The 8,248-nt window shown below is 50.6% G+C and overlaps 1 pseudogene; it reads right to left on the bottom strand.

Moving 5' to 3' along the window:
- Positions 1-2,635: 2,635 nt before the first annotated feature.
- Positions 2,636-2,745, bottom strand: LOC129670212 (U2 spliceosomal RNA; annotated as a pseudogene).
- Between the last annotated feature and the right edge of the window lie 5,503 nt (positions 2,746-8,248).

Below are 8,248 nucleotides of genomic sequence, written 5' to 3'. Positions count from 1 at the left end.
GGAAGGGATTGGGGTGGAGTAGGAAGAAAAAGATAAAAGAAACATAAATAAAAGAGTTTTGTTTTTTTTTTAAGTATACCAACAAGTTTCAGTTAAAGAAAAGCTTAGGCCCAGGACTGTTGTTCATGCTTTTAATCCCAGCACTCAGGAGACAGAGACTTGCAGACCTCTGAGTTCTAGTCAGTACTATTCAGTCAGTTCTGTTGATTCAGTGAGTTTAGAGGCAGTAAAGAGGAGCTGAGTTCACAACAGTTCAGTTCGTGGAATTCAGAGGCAGTTTTTACCAGAAGAGTTATACAGAGAGAGGTTGAAGAGAGAATGAGCCAGAGGAGAAAGAGCCAGAAGATTAGAACAGATTGCTAGAGTTAGTTTGAGGCCAAGCAGAGCAGCTCAGTCAGAAGCTAAGAGAAGCCAGTTTGAATCAATCAGCTTGGAGCTGAGTTGAGCAGGAACAGCCGAGTTGAGCCAGCAGCCAGAGTCCAGAAATAACTAGAAAGGGTGCGCTTATTCAGCAGTAAGTCTCAGAGGCTGAAAACATTCTAGACCTAGATTAAATTGTACGGAGGCTAGAAGCTTCCAGGACTAGGCCTAGGTTAGCAGACGGAGACAGTAAGCCTCCAAGAAGGTGACAATTACATCTCGGGAATAAAAGCTACTTTTGCGCTGAAGGCCTCCTGCAATGGCCTAGATCTGACCTCATTTGGACACCTGCCTCCGCACAGAGCCCAATGTCTCCCTCAGGATAGGGGTTGTCAGTCTCCCACCTCCACGGAAGACCCAAGATCTGTGTTCTTCCTAATGAGGAGTACTTGGGCGGGCTGCCCAGCTGCTGGGACAATGACAAAATTCCAGACCTCTCTTTGGGATCAGCGTGGCCCTGAGACTTTATGTGTGTGTACATGTATGTATACATATATATGTTTGTATATGTATATAGGCACATGCCTGAGAGTATGTATCTATATACACATATACATAGGTAGATAGAAATTCCAGGGCTGGAGAGATGGTTCAGAGGTTAAGAGCACTGTCTGCTCTTCCAGAGGTCCTGAGTTCAATTCCCAGCAACCACATGGTGGATCACAACCATCTATAATGAGATCTGGTGCCCTCTTCTGTCATGCAGATGTACATGCAAATAGAGCACTCATATGTAAAATAAATAAATAAATAAATAAATAAGAAATTCCAAGGAGGTAGAATTAGGATTGGGAGCCCGAGACCAGGCACGCTTACTAAAGTGTCCACATGATGGCCAGCCTCCTTGGTGAATGGAGTGGAGGATGAGTGTGAACACCCTGGCACAGAGGGAGCTCCAGGCGGAGACCTGGTCTTCTGCACCAAGAACATGCCTCCCAGTACCTGCCAATGCCCGCAGTTTGGGGACTTCTTACTGTGACCCCAAGGCTGCAATAACACTCAAAGGTCAAGGCCAGCAAGGTGGCTCAGTAGGTGAAAGAGCTTGCACAGCAAGCCTAGTGACCCTGGTTTAAACCCCAGACACACACACGTGGAAATGGAAAGAGAGAACCAGCTCTACAAAGTTGTCCTCTGACCTACATGTGTGTGCTGTGGTGTGCATGCTCATGCACCAGTCACACCACACACACACAAACAATAAATAAAATTTAGATTAAAAAAAAAAGATGAGCCAGTGTGGTAGTACACGCTTTTAATCCCAGCACTCAGGTGGCAGAGGCAGTTGGATGTCTGTGAGCTCGAGGCCAGAGTGGTCTAGTGAGTTCCAGGACAGCTGAAGCCACATAGAGAGACTGGCTAAAAACAAACAAACAAACAAACAAATGAAGAAAGGTCTGTTTCCTAACGCAGTGTCAGTGGGGCCCAGCTCAGCCTGAGTCCTGCTGAGACCTGGAAGAGAGGCGGACAGAGAGGCCCCCAGAACTAAGGTGGGGCGCTGGGAAACAGTGCTGAGCAGACCTGCAGCTGCTGCGGTCTAACTGCCCCAGTGGCAGGAAGCAGCTGTCCCCATCTGCCAGCCTAAGCCCCATACTGCTGGGACGCTGTCCGTCACCAGCCCCAGCAATGGTACCAGCTTCGGGGGAGCAAAGCCTTCCTTCCCTCCCATCCCTGCCAGGAGTCCTCATCACAGGCAGGCATTTGGAATGCCAAGACAGGCCCCATCAGACGCCCTCACAGCAGGGCCAGAGCACCTCGGAAGCTCTGGCGTGGAAAGAGCAGGTACACCCCAGCATCCATTCAGACACACGAGCAGTGGGGACCCCTGAGGAAGGGGAAGGAAGCCAGGATGTCCGGACTTACCTGCCCAGCATCTCGCTGGGGGCCTGGGTGTCATCCTTTCCACTGAAAGGGAAGCTAACCTCCTCTGTCAGAACCACTGCTGTCCTCTAATCAGCTCTCCCTCCTGGCCTCCCCTTCCTTGCTATGCGGCCGACTTCCTCTCCAAGGACCTGGGGCAAGCTGGTACACCTCTGCCCATGCAAACCCACCCTCTCCCCTGTGACCCGTGACATCACCCGCCAGGAATGCAGGCTGGTTGCTTGGTTGGTTGGCCTTTCAAGACAGGGTTCCTCTGTGCAGCCATGGCTGTTCTGGAGCTCAAACTGTAGACCAGGCTAGCCTCAAATTTACAGAGATCCTCCTGCCTCTGTCTCCCGAGTGCTGGGACTGGAGTCTTGGGTCCACCACACTAGGCTGAATAGAGGCATTTTAAACTGATAGGAACAGCTACTACACTTGATCTTGGCCAAAAGGCAGAGAAGCAATTGAATGAAGCCATGTTACAGAGTCTGGCCCTCCTCTGACTATCAGACTGTTGAAGCAATGGGCCTCAAGAAGTTGGCGCTCTCCTGGGAATCTTTTGCCAGGAGAAGAAGAAAAAAAAAAGAAGTCTGGAACCTAGTGCCAGGCAGAGGGAGATTTTGTCTTCCAAGAAGTAGATCTCAGGCAGTTCTGACAGCGTATGTGGCCACCTAGGAGAAGAAACTGGAGCTGAGAAAATGACGAGTCAGTGATGGGCAGGGACTGAGCTTTGATCAGGACTGCTAAGCTACACACGCCTCTGGCCTCCATTTAAACCTAAACCTCAGCGCTGAGGAGATGGCTCAGCCAGTAAAAACCTACAGGGCAAACATGAGGACCAGAGTTAACATCCCAGGATCTGGGTGAAAGTAGCAAGAGAGCTGGGGATGCTAAGGCTTGTCTTTAATCCTAGCACCCAGAAGGCAAAGGCAGGCTAATCTAAGTTCGAAGCCACCCTGGTCTACATAGCGAATTCTAAGCCAACCAGTGAGACAATATGGAAGAGCTAGGGAGATGGTTCAGTGAATGAAAGTGCTGGCCACTAAGGATGATCAGAATTTGATCCCAGGACCTACACAGTAGGGTAGGTCTGACTCTAAAAAACTGTCTTCTGGGCAGGGCAGTGGTGACACATGCCTTCAATCCCAGCACTCGAGAGGCAGAGGCAGGAGGATCTCTGTGAATTTGAGGCCAGCCTGGTCTACTGAGAGAGTTCCAGGACAGCCATGGCTACACAATGAAACCCTGTCTTGAGAACCCAAAAAGAAAGAAAGGAAGGAAAGAAGGAAGAAGGGAGGGAGGGGAGGTGGGAGAGAGAGAGAGTGAGAGAGAGAGGAAGGAAGGAAGGAAGGAAGGAAGGAAGGAAGGAAGGAAGGAAGGAAGGAAAGAGGGAGGAAGGGGAGGTGGGAGAGAGGGAGAGAGAGAAAGAGAGAGGAAGGAAGGAAGGAAGGAAGGAAGGAAGGAAGGAAGGAAGGAAGGGAAGGAAGGAAGAAGAAAACTGTCTAACTGTCTTCTGGGGCTGGAGGGATGGCTCAGTGTGTAAGATCACTGGCCTCTCCTCTAGAGGACCTGGATTTGATTTTCAGCACCCACATAGCTGCTCACAACTGTCTATAACTCTAGTTCAGGAAATCCAACACCCTGTTGTAGCCAAAACAAGCACCAGGCATGAACATATTGCACAGACATACATGTGGGCAAAACACCCATACACATAAGAAAAACAGGACAGTGGGGCTGGAGTGGGCTTAGTGCCCAAATGCACCTGCTGCTCTTTCAAGGAACAATCCTCAGAGCCTATATCAGGTGGCTCTCAAACACTTGTAATTCCAGCACCAGAGGTACCCCCCCACACACACAGATGGATGGGTGTATATGTATATGTATATATACATATATATATGTGTGTATTTATGTATGTAACTTTTGTTGTTACGAGTAAACTCACTCTGTAGAGCAGGCTGGCCTCGAACTCAGAGATTCTCCTGCCTCTGCCCCCTGAGTGCTAGAACTAAAGGCGTGCGCCACCACCCCCTGGCTTAATCCAGATGGTCTGAGGCGGGAAGATTCACCTTTCATCTGGGCCACAGTTCCTACAGGAAGTCTATGCAAGGACGTGGAAGAAAGAGGCTTTCACTCTTTTGTTGTTGTTGTTGTTGTTGAGATAGGGTTTCTCTGTGTATCCTTGGCTATCCTAGACTCTGTCTGTAGGCTGGCCTTGAACTCTCCTGCCTCTGCTTCCCTGAGTACTGGGATTACAGGCATGGGGCACTGCGCCTGGCTGAGGCTTTCACTCTTTGCTTGTTCTCGCTCTCCCTGGCAAGCCCGTCCCTTCACTGGATTGGAGCCTTCTTCTTCGATAGTCCAGTGTACGCTGAAGACCAACTGAGGTGTCCATTCTCGTGGGCTGAACAACTACAGGGTTCTTAGGCCTTCTGTTAGTAGACAGCCATTGTTGGACCAGCTGGACCACAAACCGTAAGCCACTCTAACAATCCCTTTATGTCTATAGACAGATATATAGAAAGGCACAGATAGACAGGTAGAAAGTAGACAGGTATAGAGTAGATATATAGATTCGTTCTTTCCATCCTGTTCCTCCAAAGAATTCTAACACAGTTAGGCATCCAGTTCCTTGCAACAGGTGACATCGGGGGCCAGGGTGGCAGCTGGAATACCTGAAGGCTGCCTGGAGCTGGCTCCCCTTTGGTCTCCACATGCTGTTCTCAGCATCACTGACCTACACAGGAGAGAGCCTGGCTTTTGGGAGCTCACGCAGTGTGCTGACAAAGCACGGGGTGCCAGGTGTAGAGGTGGGGTGCACCAGTTACCAGCTGTGTAGTATTGGGCAAGTTTCGTCTCTGGCCTCAGTTTACTTATCTGTCAAATGGACACTCGGGCTGCTGCTGCCCAGGGAGAAGTTTGATAGTGGTAAGCCCTGGAGTTGTGCCCTGGATGCCCTGGACATGCTGCCCTTCCCCCAGCCTCTCTGCCCACTAAATTTAGACTTGGCTTCTCTGTCTAGGAAGCCTCACACCTACTGGGTATCAGAGCTCTATGCCAGGATCATGTCTGTGTCCCCCAATAGAACAGCTTGGTACCTTTCTGTCATCCAAGGAAATGTTCAGGATTTCCTCTGTGGAAGAATGCTCTAACAGAGGGCTAATTAAATTCCCTGCTGTAAAGTTGCAACAGCAGCCGCAGCTTCAGGAGGCCCACAAGCCAGGCATGGTGGACCCTGCCATCTCAGCACTAAGGGGACTGAGAAGGGAAGATCTTGAGTTCTGCCCTAGCCTGGGCTACATAGCAATGCCTTGTCTCAAAAATCTAAGGGCTCAGTCAGTAAAGTATTTGTCGTGGCCTCAGCCTCGGGATTAACATTTTTTCAAACTATTTGTTTTTCATGAGTTCAAAAGTTTTTCATGATTTTAAAAGTAGAGGAGGCTGGGTGTGGCTCAGTGCTAGAGATCCTGCCTAGAATCCTCCAGTGAAGGGCAGGGGTGTGGCTCAGTGGTAGAGCACATGCCTAGACTCCCCCAGTGAGGGGCTGGGTGTGGCTCAGTGGTAGAGCCCCTGCCTAGAATATCCCAGTGAGGGGCTGGGTGTGGCTGAGCAGTAGAGAACATCTCTAGAATATGCAAAATCCTAGCTTCCATCCCTAGGACCAGGAGCAGGACCAGGCAGCCATGACCCAGCAGCCTCTACACTTGGCACCTGAGACCCATTGGGCAGCCAGCCTCTAGCACTAAGCAAACCCTTGCTGGGGAGCAGAAGCCCCAGGGAGGCAGCCCTGGAGGGGAACTGAGACCCGCTTTTCAACAATTGTCTGAAAATAGCCCAGGCAGCTCACGAGGAAATGAGTCCCTGTCATAGTCACGGGGCGGGACAGTGGGACAGGAAGAGCTTGTTGATGCTGGTAGCATGCAGGCCTCTGACCTCCAGAGACCCTCATGCACTGGTTTGTCAGCCTTAGATCCCAAATCCCTGGGAGAGAACAGCTAAGACAGGGAGGGCGGAGCCTCCAGGAGTGACAGCCAATGTGTGACAGGGTGGGCGTGGGGTGGGGGTGAGAGGGAATTTACTGGGGCTGGGAGGCCTTAGGTCCTACCTGACCTCACATTTACCCCAGCTCACCACCTCCAGCCCCGGGCTCCCTTTCTGATCCTTTTTTTTAAAGATTTTTTTTTTATTTTCTGTAGGAGTGTTTGGCCGTGTGCGTGCCTGGTGCTCTCAGAGGCCTCGAGAGACCACCAGATCTTCTGGAACGGGAGTCACAGACAGTTGTAAGACCCGGGGCTCCTGCAAGCGCTCTTCACTGCTGAGCCGTTTCTCCCCACCCGTCTTGGATTTTCGTGTGTATGTGTGTGCAAATGTTCATGTGTGCAGGTGCGTGCGTGCGTGCGTGTGTGTGTGTGTGTGTGTGTGTGTATTTGTGTGTGCATGCACAAGTGTTCGCAGGTTCATGTGTGTGCGCAGGTGAATGCAGAGGCCAGAGAGTCAACTTCAGTGTCCTTCCTCAGGCTTCATCTTCATCCACCTTAAAAAAAAAAAAAAAAAAAAAAAATTGTCTTGCCAGACAGTGGGATTAAAGACATGCCTGTAGTCCCAGTGCTCTGGAGGTCTGGAGGCAGAGGCAGGCAGGTTTCTGTGAGTTCGAGACCAGCCTGGTCTACCATTCCAGTCCAGGACAGCCAGGGCTACACAGAGAAACCCTGTCTCCAAAATCAAAAACAAAGAGGCTGCGTGCCATCCCATCTAGCTCTGTGTGTGTTCCGGGTTTGCCGGGTGTGCGTAGTGAGCACGTTAACTTGCGGAACCATCTCACCAGCCACCTCATCTCTGCTGTGAGACAGGGTCTCATTGTGTAGCCCAGGCTGTCCCCGGATTCAGGTCCTGTGATAGCTATACTCGGTCCTCAACTTGACTACATCCAGAATGATTTAAAGCCTAAATGACCGGGCACATCATTGACAAATTTTTTTTTTCTTAAAGAAATCATTTGACATGGGATGACCCACTTTTTGATGGGAGGGTCTTGAGACAGGGTTTCTCTGTATAGCCCTGGCTGTCCTGGAGCTCATTCTATAGACCAGGCTGGCCTTGAACTCAGAGATCCACCCACCTCTTCTCCTGAGTGCTGTGATTAAAGGTGTGCGCCACCACCTCCTGGCCAGGGAGGGCCCACTCCTAAGGAAGATCTTTGCTATGTGAAGATCTCTAATCTGGACCATACCTTCTGTTGGAAGCCCATATGAAGGGCATGTATGCCATCCTAATATCCCCCCCCCCCATTTCCTATACACACACACATTCTATAGGGAATGTTTTCCATAGGGAACCCTAATTCACGTCCCCTTTCTGGAATGACAGGCCTGGGCCATCACACTGGGTTCAGCCCTTTTCAGTTCCTAATAACTCCAAGGCCACACCACAAGGACAAACAGAAGTTCTCGTCTCAACATGTGGCTCTGGAAGCCAAAAGGCACAGACATTTCAACAGTAGAAGGCTGTGGAAGGGGTGCCTGCCAAACTGGACCATACAGAGAGCAGCACCAAAGTCATAGCCACGCTGAGGACTTCACAGGAGCTTGACCAGAGTCTTGTTAGGAATGTTGGGCCTTGGAGGAGTACATCCTTCATCCCATCAAACAGGGAGCCGAGGCAGGATGCTGTCTCAAGAAAAAAGCCCAGGCCTGGGGACAGCCCAGACAGTAGAGGGTTTGCCTAGCATGCACAGGGCCCTGGGTTCCATTCCTAGCCTGGCATAAACCTGGTGTGGTGTGACTCAGAGCTTGCGAGGTAGAGGCAAAGGGATCAGAAGTTCATGCCTCTCCTAGGCGACATAGTGGCTATGATGCCAGCTATGGAACCTTGTCAGCTGAGAGAGAGAGAGGGAGTGAGGGAGAGAGAAAGAAAAAGAAAGACAATGGCTAGGAAAACCACCTGCTCACAGAGTCCCCAATCACCC

Source organism: Psammomys obesus, unplaced genomic scaffold (assembly GCF_907164565.1).
Source record: "Psammomys obesus unplaced genomic scaffold, mPsaObe1.curated_primary_1811, whole genome shotgun sequence".
NCBI classification, from domain to species: domain Eukaryota; kingdom Metazoa; phylum Chordata; class Mammalia; order Rodentia; family Muridae; genus Psammomys; species Psammomys obesus.
The sequence above is the reverse complement of the archived record's forward strand: the minus strand, read 5'-3'. Positions and strand labels throughout refer to the sequence as shown.